Source organism: Manis javanica, chromosome 1 (genome assembly GCF_040802235.1).
Source record: "Manis javanica isolate MJ-LG chromosome 1, MJ_LKY, whole genome shotgun sequence".
Classification (NCBI taxonomy): Eukaryota; Metazoa; Chordata; class Mammalia; order Pholidota; family Manidae; genus Manis; species Manis javanica.
The window spans coordinates 61,611,092-61,624,124 of record NC_133156.1 but is presented as its reverse complement, the minus strand read 5'-3'; positions in this window follow the sequence as shown (position 1 = coordinate 61,624,124).

Sequence of the window (13,033 nt, the reverse complement as noted above, 5' to 3'; positions counted from 1 at the left end):
GGTCAAGTTCATGTGCCAGGGCTACGCTTACGTTTATGTGTTTGTAAACAGGTAATGTCAGGATTGTGCTTCGGCTACAGTGAGGTTCTGCCTGAGATGTGAGATCGAGGGCGAGAGTTCGTCGCTCATTCACTATTTTGTGGGGCCTATAAGAAAGGTATTCTGATGGGTGAGGAACAGAATACATGGCTAGGGATAGAGTTAAGTGTTTGTTAATGCATATGAGCAGGAGAGCAATATGATTACAGTGAGAATCTGGCTCTGATGTGAGGGTGAGGGCGACATTGAGTGGCAGGTTTAGGGTGAGCTGTGGGTGTTGTCGATGTTGACTGTGAGGTATCAGTCCCAGGGGCAATGGTACGTACGGTTAGGGTTATGGGTTCAGTAAGGTGTATGGGCTGGATAAGGTTATGTTTACATTTAGGACTCCGCTCTGATGTGAGGGAGACAGTGTGATTGAATGACAGTGTTACAGTGAGATATGTGCGACGACGATATTCATGGAAGGGGTCCGGTCCCATAGTCAGGGCTAGGGTTAGGGTTCGGTGTTTGAGAAGGTGTACCTTGGTGATAGGGTTTCGTTTCGAGTTAGCGTCCGTCTGTAATGTTAGGGTGAGTGCGATATTGGGTCTCGGGTGTACGATTTTGTGGAGCTGACGATTAAAGCATTCTGATGGGTCCCGTGCACAGTCCAAGCCTAGGGTTAGGGTTACATGTTCTGTAAAGGGTATGGGCAGGATAGTGTTATTTCTGCAGTGCGGTGCTTTTTCTGATATGAGGGTGAGGGAGAGATTGAGTGACAGCATCGCGGTGACGTGTCGGTTGTGTCGATGCTGACCGTGAGGTTCCGATCCTGGCAGCCGTGCAAGGGCTAGGGTTCAGGGTTCAGCAATGTGTACTGACAGGATGGGGTTATCAGTACATTTAGGGGTCGGCTGAGATATGAGGGCAACCGTGAGATTGAATGACAGTGTTACGTTGAGACACGGGTGACGTTGATATTCACGGTAGGCGTCTGTTCCAAGAGTCAGGGCTAGGTTTAGTGTTCGGTGTTTGGGATGGTGTACGTTGGTGATAGTGTTTCAGTTCGAGTTACGTTTCGAGTGTAATGTTAGGGTGAGTGGGAGATTGGGTCTTAGGTTTATGATTTTGTGGGGCTGACCCTTAAAGCATTCTGATGGTTCCCAAGCACACTCCAAGTCTACGGTTAGGGTTAGATGTTCGGTAATCGGTATGGGTAGGAGAGTGCTACTTTTACAGTGAGGTTCTGTCTCTGGTCTGAGGGTGAGGGTGAGATTGAGTGTCAGTATATGTGGAGCGGTGGGGTTTGTCAATGTTGTCCCTGACGTGTCAGGTCCAGGGGCCAGAGCTAGGGGTAGGGTTAAGTGTTCAGTGAGATGTGTAGGCATGATACGGTTCTGTTTCCATTTAGGACACGGTTTTGATGTGAGCTACACAGCATGATTGAATGACAGTGTTACAGTGACACCAGGGTGACGTCGATGTTCATGGTAGGAGCCTTTACCGAGATTCAGTGCGAGGGTTATTGTTCGGTGTTTGGAAAGTTGTACGTGGGTGAAAGGATTTCATTCATGATAGCGTCTGGCTGTGATGTGAGGGTGACGGCGAGATTGCGCGCACTTTTTCGGTGATGTGTGCGTTATGTCGATTTTGACCGTGAGGTTCTGACCCAGCAGCCATGGCAAGGTTTACGGCTAGGGTTTCAGTAAGGTGTCCGGATAGGATAGGTTTATGAGCACACTTCGGTGTCAGCTGTGATGTGAGGGCGACAGTGAGATTGAATGACAGTGCTACCTTGAGACACAGGTGACTTTGATATTCATGTTAGGGTCAGGTACATCATTCGGGGCTAGGGTTAGGATTCAATATGTGGGAATGTGTTCATGGGAGATACGGTTCCGCTTAGAGTCAGGAGAGGTCCCTGATGTGAGGGTGAATACAAAATTGGATCTCAGGTTTCTGCTTTGGTGGGGCTTTCCTTGAAGGAATTCTGAGGAAAACGGCACCGAGTCCTGGGCTAGAATTAGTTGTAAGTGTTTTGCAATGCTTACTTTCAGGATACCGCAACAATTACAATCTGAATCTGCCTCCAATGTGAGGGATAAGTCGACATTGAGTGCCACGTACATTGTGAACTCGGGGTGATGTCGGTGTTCACCGTGACGGTCAAGTTCATGTGCCAGGGCTACGCTTACGTTTCTGTGTTTGTAAACAGGTAACGTCAGGATTGTGCTTCGGCTACAGTGAGGTTCTGACTGTGATGTGAGATCGAGGGCGAGAGTCGGTCGCTCATTCACTATTTTGTGGGGCCTACAAGAAAGGTATTCTGATGGGTGACGAACAGAATACATGGCTAGGGATAGAGTTAAGTGTTTGTTAATGCATATGGGCAGGAGAGCAATATGATTACAGTGAGAATCTGGCTCTGATGTGAGGGTGAGGGCGACATTGAGTGGCAGGTTTAGGGTGAGCTGTGGGTGTTGTCGATGTTGACTGTGAGGTATCAGTCCCAGGGGCAATGGTACGTACGGTTAGGGTTATGGGTTCAGTAAGGTGTATGGGCTGGATAAGATTATGTTTACATTTAGGACTCCGCTCTGATGTGAGGGAGACAGTGTGATTGAATGACAGTGTTACAGTGAGATATGTGCGACGACGATATTCATGGAAGGGGTCCGGTCCCATAGTCAGGGCTAGGGTTAGGGTTCGGTGTTTGAGAAGGTGTACCTTGGTGATAGGGTTTCGTTTCGAGTTAGCGTCCGTCTGTAATGTTAGGGTGAGTGCGATATTGGGTCTCGGGTGTACGATTTTGTGGAGCTGACGATTAAAGCATTCTGATGGGTCCCGTGCACAGTCCAAGCCTAGGGTTAGGGTTACATGTTCTGTAAAGGGTATGGGCAGGATAGTGTTATTTCTGCAGTGCGGTGCTTTTTCTGATATGAGGGTGAGGGAGAGATTGAGTGACAGCATCGCGGTGACGTGTCGGTTGTGTCGATGCTGACCGTGAGGTTCCGATCCTGGCAGCCGTGCAAGGGCTTGGGTTCAGGGTTCAGCAATGTGTACTGACAGGATGGGGTTATCAGTACATTTAGGGGTCGGCTGAGATATGAGGGCAACCGTGAGATTGAATGACAGTGTTACGTTGAGACACGGGTGACGTTGATATTCACGGTAGGCGTCTGTTCCAAGAGACAGGGCTAGGTTTAGTGTTCGGTGTTTGGGATGGTGTACGTTGGTGATAGTGTTTCAGTTCGAGTTACGTTTCGACTGTAATGGGAGGGTGAGTGGGAGATTGGGTCTTAGGTTTATGATTTTGTGGGGCTGACCCTTAAAGCATTCTGATGGTTCCCCTGCACACTCCAAGTCTACGGTTAGGGTTAGATGTTCGGTAATCGGTATGGGTAGGAGAGTGCTACTTTTACAGTGAGGTTCTGTCTCTGGTCTGAGGGGGAGGGCGAGATTGAGTGTCAGGTATATGTGGAGCGGTGGGGTTTGTCAATGTTGTCCCTGATGTGTCAGGTCCAGGGGCCATAGCTAGGGGTAGGGTTAAGTGTTCAGTGAGATGTGTAGGCATGATACGGTTCTGTTTCCATTTAGGACTCGCTTTTGATGTGAGCTACACAGCATGATTGAATGACAGTGTTACAGTGACACCAGGGTGACGTCGATGTTCATGGTAGGAGCCTTTACCGAAATTCAGTGCGAGGGTTATTGTTCGGTGTTTGGAAAGTTGTACGTGGGTGAAAGGATTTCATTCATGATAGCGTCCGGCTGTGATGTGAGGGTGACGGCGAGATTGCGCGCACTTTTTCGGTGATGTGTGCGTTATGTCGATTTTGACCGTGAGGTTCTGACCCAGCAGCCATGGCAAGGTTTATGGCTAGGGTTTCAGTAAGGTGTCCGGATAGGATAGGTTTATGAGCACACTTCGGTGTCAGCTGTGATGTGAGGGCGACAGTGAGATTGAATGACAGTGCTACCTTGGGTCACAGGTGACTTTGATATTCATGTTAGGGTCAGGTACATCATTCGGGGCTAGGGTTAGAATTCAATATGTGGGAATGTGTTCATGGGAGATACGGTTCCGCTTAGAGTCAGGAGAGGTCCCTGATGTGAGGGTGAATACAAAATTGGATCTCAGGTTTCTGCTTTGGTGGGGCTTTCCTTGAAGGAATTCTGAGGAAAACGGCACCGAGTCCTGGGCTAGAATTAGGTGTAAGTGTTTTGCAATGCTTACGTTCAGGATACCGCAACAATTACAATCTGAATCTGCATCCAATGTGAGGGATAAGTCGACACTGAGTGCCACGTACATTGTGAACTCGGGGTGATGTCGGTGTTCACCGTGACGGTCAAGTTCATGTGCCAGGGCTACGCTTACGTTTCTGTGTTTGTAAACAGGTAACGTCAGGATTGTGCTTCGGCTACAGTGAGGTTCTGACTGAGATGTGAGATCGAGGGCGAGAGTTCGTCGCTCATTCACTATTTTGTGGGGCCTACAAGAAAGGTATTCTGATGGGTGAGGAACAGAATACATGGCTAGGGATAGAGTTAAGTGTTTGTTAATGCATATGGGCAGGAGAGCAATATGATTACAGTGAGAATCTGGCTCTGATGTGAGGGTGAGGGCGACATTGAGTGGCAGGTTTAGGGTGAGCTGTGGGTGTTGTCGATGTTGACTGTGAGGTATCAGTCCCAGGGGCAATGGTACGTACGGTTAGGGTTATGGGTTCAGTAAGGTGTATGGGCTGGATAAGGTTATGTTTACATTTAGGACTCCGCTCTGATGTGAGGGAGACAGTGTGATTGAATGACAGTGTTACAGTGAGATATGTGCGACGACGATATTCATGGAAGGGTTCCGGGCCCATAGTCAGGGCTAGGGATAGGTTTCGGTGTTTGAGAAGGTGTACCTTGGTGATAGGGTTTCGTTTCGAGTTAGCGTCCGTCTGTAATGTTAGGGTGAGTGCGATATTGGGTCTCGGGAGTACGATTTTGTTGAGCTGACGATTAAAGCATTCTGATGGGTCCCGTGCACAGTCCAAGCCTAGGGTTAGGGTTACATGTTCTGTAAAGGGTATGGGCAGGATAGTGTTATTTCTGCAGTGCGGTGCTTTTTCTGATATGAGGGTGAGGGAGAGATTGAGTGACAGCATCGCGGTGACGTGTCGGTTGTGTCGATGCTGACCGTGAGGTTCCGATCCTGGCAGCCGTGCAAGGGTTAGGGTTCAGGGTTCAGCAATGTGTACTGACAGGATGGGGTTATCAGTACATTTAGGGGTCGGCTGAGATATGAGGGCAACCGTGAGATTGAATGACAGTGTTACATTGAGACACGGGTGACGTTGATATTCACGGTAGGCGTCTGTTCCAAGAGTCAGGGCTAGTGTTAGTGTTCAGTGTTTGGGATGGTGTACGTTGGTGATAGTGTTTCAGTTCGAGTTACGTTTCGACTGTAATGGGAGGGTGAGTGGGAGATTGGGTCTTAGGTTTATGATTTTGTGGGGCTGACCCTTAAAGCATTCTGATGGTTCCCATGCACACTCCAAGTCTACGGTTAGGGTTAGATGTTCAGTAATCGGTATGGGTCGGAGAGTGCTACTTTTACAGTGAGGTTCTGTCTCTGGTCTGAGGGGGAGGGTGAGATTGAGTGTCAGGTATATGTGGAGCGGTGGGGTTTGTCAATGTTGTCCCTGACGTGTCAGGTCCAGGGGCCATAGCTAGGGGTAGGGTTAAGTGTTCAGTGAGATGTGTAGGCATGATACGTTTCTGTTTCCATTTAGGACTCGGTTCTGATGTGAGCTACACAGCATGATTGAATGACAGTGTTACAGTGACACCAGGCTGACGTCGATGTTCATGGTAGGAGCCTTTACCGAGATTCAGTGCGAGGGTTATTGTTCGGTGTTCGGAAAGTTGTACGTGGGTGAAAGGATTTCATTCATGATAGCGTCCGGCTGTGATGTGAGGGTGACGGCGAGATTGCGCGCACTTTTTCGGTGATGTGTGCGTTATGTCGATTTTGACCGTGAGGTTCTGACCCAGCAGCCATGGCAAGGTTTACGGCTAGGGTTTCAGTAAGGTGTCCGGATAGGATAGGTTTATGAGCACACTTCGGTGTCAGCTGTGATGTGAGGGCGACAGTGAGATTGAATGACAGTGCTTCCTTGAGACACAGGTGACTTTGATATTCATGTTAGGGTCAGGTACATCATTCGGGGCTAGGGTTAGGATTCAATATGTGGGAATGTGTTCATGGGAGATACGGTTCCGCTTAGAGTCAGGAGAGGTCCCTGATGTGCCTGATGTGAGGGTGAATACAAAATTGGATCTCAGGTTTCTGCTTTGGTGGGGCTTACCTTAAAGGAATTCTGAGGAAAACGGCACCGAGTCCTGGGCTAGAATTAGGTGTAAGTGTTTTGCAATGCTTACGTTCAGGATACCGCAACAATTACAATCTGAATCTGCCTCCAATGTGAGGGATAAGTCGACATTGAGTTCCACGTTCATTGTGAACTCGGGGTGATGTCGGTGTTCACCGTGACGGTCAAGTTCATGTGCCAGGGCTACGCTTACGTTTCTGTGTTTGTAAACAGGTAACGTCAGGATTGTGCTTCGGCTACAGTGAGGTTCTGACTGTCATGTGAGATCGAGGTCGAGAGTCGGTCGCTCATTCACTATTTTGTGGGGCCTACAGAAAGGAATTCTGATGGGTGAGGAACAGAATACAGGGCTAGGGTTAGAGTTAAGTGTTTGTTAATGCACATGGGCAGGAGAGCAATATGATTACAGTGAGAATCTGGCTCTGATGTGAGGGTGAGGGCGTCATTGAGTGGCAGCTGTAGGGTGAGCTGTGGGTGTTGTCGATGTTGACTGTGAGGTATCAGTCCCAGGGGCAAGGGTACGTACGGTTAGGGTTATGGGTTCAGTAAGGTGTATGGGCTGGATAAGGTTATGTTTACATTTAGGACTCCGCTATGATGTGAGGGAGACAGTGTGATTGAATGACAGTGTTACAGTGAGATATGTGCGACGACGATATTCATGGAAGGGGTCCGGTCCCATAGTCAGGGCTAGGGTTAGGGTTCGGTGTTTGAGAAGGTGTACCTTGGTGATAGAGTTTCGTTTCGAGTTAGGGTCCGTCTGTAATGTTAGGGTGAGTGCGATATTGGGTCTCGGGTGTACGATATTGAGGAGCTGACGATTAAAGCATTCTGATGGGTCCCGTGCACAGTCCAAGCCTAGGGTTAGGGTTACATGTTCTGTAAAGGGTATGGGCAGGATAGTGTTATTTCTGCAGTGAGGTGCTTTTTCTGATATGAGGGTGAGGGAGAGATTGAGTGACTGCATCGCGGTGACGTGTCGGTTGTGTCGATGCTGACCGTGAGGTTCCGATCCTGGCAGCCGTGCAAGGGCTAGGGTTCAGGGTTCAGCAATGTGTACTGACAGGATGGGGTTATCAGTACATTTAGGGGTCGGCTGAGATATGAGGGCAACCGTGAGATTGAATGACAGTGTTACGTTGAGACACGGGTGACGTTGATATTCACAGTAGGCGTCTGTTCCAAGAGTCAGGGCTAGGTTTAGTATTCGGTTTTTGGGATGGTGTACGTTGGTGATAGTGTTTCAGTTTGAGTTACGTTTCGACTGTAATGTTAGGGTGAGTGGGAGATTGGGTCTTAGGTTTATGATTTTGTGGGGCTGACCCTTAAAGCATTCTGATGGTTCCCAAGCACACTCCAAGTCTACGGTTAGGGTTAGATGTTCGGTAATCGGTATGGGTCGGAGAGTGCTACTTTTACAGTGAGGTTCTGTCTCTGGTCTGAGGGGGAGGGTGAGATTGAGTGTCAGGTATATGTGGAGCGGTGGGGTTTGTCAATGTTGTCCCTGACGTGTCAGGTCCAGGGGCCATAGCTAGGGGTAGGGTTAAGTGTTCAGTGAGATGTGTAGGCATGATACGTTTCTGTTTCCATTTAGGACTCGGTTCTGATGTGAGCTACACAGCATGATTGAATGACAGTGTTACAGTGACACCAGGCTGACGTCGATGTTCATGGTAGGAGCCTTTACCGAGATTCAGTGCGAGGGTTATTGTTCGGTGTTTGGAAAGTTGTACGTGGGTGAAAGGATTTCATTCATGATAGCGTCCGGCTGTGATGTGAGGGTGACGGCGAGATTGCGCGCACTTTTTCGGTGATGTGTGCGTTATGTCGATTTTGACCGTGAGGTTCTGACCCAGCAGCCATGGCAAGGTTTACGGCTAGGGTTTCAGTAAGGTGTCCGGATAGGATAGGTTTATGAGCACACTTCGGTGTCAGCTGTGATGTGAGGGCGACAGTGAGATTGAATGACAGTGCTTCCTTGAGACACAGGTGACTTTGATATTCATGTTAGGGTCAGGTACATCATTCGGGGCTAGGGTTAGGATTCAATATGTGGGAATGTGTTCATGGGAGATACGGTTCCGCTTAGAGTCAGGAGAGGTCTCTGATGTGCCTGATGTGAGGGTGAATACAAAATTGGATCTCAGGTTTCTGCTTTGGTCGGGCTTACCTTAAAGGAATTCTGAGGAAAACGGCACCGAGTCCTGGGCTAGAATTAGGTGTAAGTGTTTTGCAATGCTTACGTTCAGGATACCGCAACAATTACAATCTGAATCTGCCTCCAATGTGAGGGATAAGTCGACATTGAGTTCCACGTTCATTGTGAACTCGGGGTGATGTCGGTGTTCACCGTGACGGTCAAGTTCATGTGCCAGGGCTACGCTTACGTTTCTGTGTTTGTAAACAGGTAACGTCAGGATTGTGCTTCGGCTACAGTGAGGTTCTGACTGTCATGTGAGATCGAGGTCGAGAGTCGGTCGCTCATTCACTATTTTGTGGGGCCTACAGAAAGGAATTCTGATGGGTGAGGAACAGAATACAGGGCTAGGGTTAGAGTTAAGTGTTTGTTAATGCACATGGGCAGGAGAGCAATATGATTACAGTGAGAATCTGGCTCTGATGTGAGGGTGAGGGCGTCATTGAGTGGCAGCTGTAGGGTGAGCTGTGGGTGTTGTCGATGTTGACTGTGAGGTATCAGTCCCAGGGGCAAGGGTACGTACGGTTAGGGTTATGGGTTCAGTAAGGTGTATGGGCTGGATAAGGTTATGTTTACATTTAGGACTCCGCTATGATGTGAGGGAGACAGTGTGATTGAATGACAGTGTTACAGTGAGATATGTGCGACGACGATATTCATGGAAGGGGTCCGGTCCCATAGTCAGGGCTAGGGTTAGGGTTCGGTGTTTGAGAAGGTGTACCTTGGTGATAGAGTTTCGTTTCGAGTTAGGGTCCGTCTGTAATGTTAGGGTGAGTGCGATATTGGGTCTCGGGTGTACGATATTGAGGAGCTGACGATTAAAGCATTCTGATGGGTCCCGTGCACAGTCCAAGCCTAGGGTTAGGGTTACATGTTCTGTAAAGGGTATGGGCAGGATAGTGTTATTTCTGCAGTGAGGTGCTTTTTCTGATATGAGGGTGAGGGAGAGATTGAGTGACTGCATCGCGGTGACGTGTCGGTTGTGTCGATGCTGACCGTGAGGTTCCGATCCTGGCAGCCGTGCAAGGGCTAGGGTTCAGGGTTCAGCAATGTGTACTGACAGGATGGGGTTATCAGTACATTTAGGGGTCGGCTGAGATATGAGGGCAACCGTGAGATTGAATGACAGTGTTACGTTGAGACACGGGTGACGTTGATATTCACGGTAGGCGTCTGTTCCAAGAGTCAGGGCTAGGTTTAGTATTCGGTTTTTGGGATGGTGTACGTTGGTGATAGTGTTTCAGTTTGAGTTACGTTTCGACTGTAATGTTAGGGTGAGTGGGAGATTGGGTCTTAGGTTTATGATTTTGTGGGGCTGACCCTTAAAGCATTCTGATGGTTCCCAAGCACACTCCAAGTCTACGGTTAGGGTTAGATGTTCGGTAATCGGTATGGGTCGGAGAGTGCTACTTTTACAGTGAGGTTCTGTCTCTGGTCTGAGGGGGAGGGTGAGATTGAGTGTCAGGTATATGTGGAGCGGTGGGGTTTGTCAATGTTGTCCCTGACGTGTCAGGTCCAGGGGCCATAGCTAGGGGTAGGGTTAAGTGTTCAGTGAGATGTGTAGGCATGATACGTTTCTGTTTCCATTTAGGACTCGGTTCTGATGTGAGCTACACAGCATGATTGAATGACAGTGTTACAGTGACACCAGGCTGACGTCGATGTTCATGGTAGGAGCCTTTACCGAGATTCAGTGCGAGGGTTATTGTTCGGTGTTTGGAAAGTTGTACGTGGGTGAAAGGATTTCATTCATGATAGCGTCCGGCTGTGATGTGAGGGTGACGGCGAGATTGCGCGCACTTTTTCGGTGATGTGTGCGTTATGTCGATTTTGACCGTGAGGTTCTGACCCAGCAGCCATGGCAAGGTTTACGGCTAGGGTTTCAGTAAGGTGTCCGGATAGGATAGGTTTATGAGCACACTTCGGTGTCAGCTGTGATGTGAGGGCGACAGTGAGATTGAATGACAGTGCTTCCTTGAGACACAGGTGACTTTGATATTCATGTTAGGGTCAGGTACATCATTCGGGGCTAGGGTTAGGATTCAATATGTGGGAATGTGTTCATGGGAGATACGGTTCCGCTTAGAGTCAGGAGAGGTCCCTGATGTGCCTGATGTGAGGGTGAATACAAAATTGGATCTCAGGTTTCTGCTTTGGTGGGGCTTACCTTAAAGGAATTCTGAGGAAAACGGCACCGAGTCCTGGGCTAGAATTAGGTGTAAGTGTTTTGCAATGCTTACGTTCAGGATACCGCAACAATTACAATCTGAATCTGCCTCCAATGTGAGGGATAAGTCGACATTGAGTTCCACGTTCATTGTGAACTCGGGGTGATGTCGGTGTTCACCGTGACGGTCAAGTTCATGTGCCAGGGCTACGCTTACGTTTCTGTGTTTGTAAACAGGTAACGTCAGGATTGTGCTTCGGCTACAGTGAGGTTCTGACTGTCATGTGAGATCGAGGTCGAGAGTCGGTCGCTCATTCACTATTTTGTGGGGCCTACAGAAAGGAATTCTGATGGGTGAGGAACAGAATACAGGGCTAGGGTTAGAGTTAAGTGTTTGTTAATGCACATGGGCAGGAGAGCAATATGATTACAGTGAGAATCTGGCTCTGATGTGAGGGTGAGGGCGTCATTGAGTGGCAGCTGTAGGGTGAGCTGTGGGTGTTGTCGATGTTGACTGTGAGGTATCAGTCCCAGGGGCAAGGGTACGTACGGTTAGGGTTATGGGTTCAGTAAGGTGTATGGGCTGGATAAGGTTATGTTTACATTTAGGACTCCGCTATGATGTGAGGGAGACAGTGTGATTGAATGACAGTGTTACAGTGAGATATGTGCGACGACGATATTCATGGAAGGGGTCCGGTCCCATAGTCAGGGCTAGGGTTAGGGTTCGGTGTTTGAGAAGGTGTACCTTGGTGATAGAGTTTCGTTTCGAGTTAGGGTCCGTCTGTAATGTTAGGGTGAGTGCGATATTGGGTCTCGGGTGTACGATATTGAGGAGCTGACGATTAAAGCATTCTGATGGGTCCCGTGCACAGTCCAAGCCTAGGGTTAGGGTTACATGTTCTGTAAAGGGTATGGGCAGGATAGTGTTATTTCTGCAGTGAGGTGCTTTTTCTGATATGAGGGTGAGGGAGAGATTGAGTGACTGCATCGCGGTGACGTGTCGGTTGTGTCGATGCTGACCGTGAGGTTCCGATCCTGGCAGCCGTGCAAGGGCTAGGGTTCAGGGTTCAGCAATGTGTACTGACAGGATGGGGTTATCAGTACATTTAGGGGTCGGCTGAGATATGAGGGCAACCGTGAGATTGAATGACAGTGTTACGTTGAGACACGGGTGACGTTGATATTCACGGTAGGCGTCTGTTCCAAGAGTCAGGGCTAGGTTTAGTATTCGGTTTTTGGGATGGTGTACGTTGGTGATAGTGTTTCAGTTTGAGTTACGTTTCGACTGTAATGTTAGGGTGAGTGGGAGATTGGGTCTTAGGTTTATGATTTTGTGGGGCTGACCCTTAAAGCATTCTGATGGTTCCCAAGCACACTCCAAGTCTACGGTTAGGGTTAGATGTTCGGTAATCGGTATGGGTCGGAGAGTGCTACTTTTACAGTGAGGTTCTGTCTCTGGTCTGAGGGGGAGGGTGAGATTGAGTGTCAGGTATATGTGGAGCGGTGGGGTTTGTCAATGTTGTCCCTGACGTGTCAGGTCCAGGGGCCATAGCTAGGGGTAGGGTTAAGTGTTCAGTGAGATGTGTAGGCATGATACGTTTCTGTTTCCATTTAGGACTCGGTTCTGATGTGAGCTACACAGCATGATTGAATGACAGTGTTACAGTGACACCAGGCTGACGTCGATGTTCATGGTAGGAGCCTTTACCGAGATTCAGTGCGAGGGTTATTGTTCGGTGTTTGGAAAGTTGTACGTGGGTGAAAGGATTTCATTCATGATAGCGTCCGGCTGTGATGTGAGGGTGACGGCGAGATTGCGCGCACTTTTTCGGTGATGTGTGCGTTATGTCGATTTTGACCGTGAGGTTCTGACCCAGCAGCCATGGCAAGGTTTACGGCTAGGGTTTCAGTAAGGTGTCCGGATAGGATAGGTTTATGAGCACACTTCGGTGTCAGCTGTGATGTGAGGGCGACAGTGAGATTGAATGACAGTGCTTCCTTGAGACACAGGTGACTTTGATATTCATGTTAGGGTCAGGTACATCATTCGGGGCTAGGGTTAGGATTCAATATGTGGGAATGTGTTCATGGGAGATACGGTTCCGCTTAGAGTCAGGAGAGGTCCCTGATGTGCCTGATGTGAGGGTGAATACAAAATTGGATCTCAGGTTTCTGCTTTGGTGGGGCTTACCTTAAAGGAATTCTGAGGAAAACGGCACCGAGTCCTGGGCTAGAATTAGGTGTAAGTGTTTTGCAATGCTT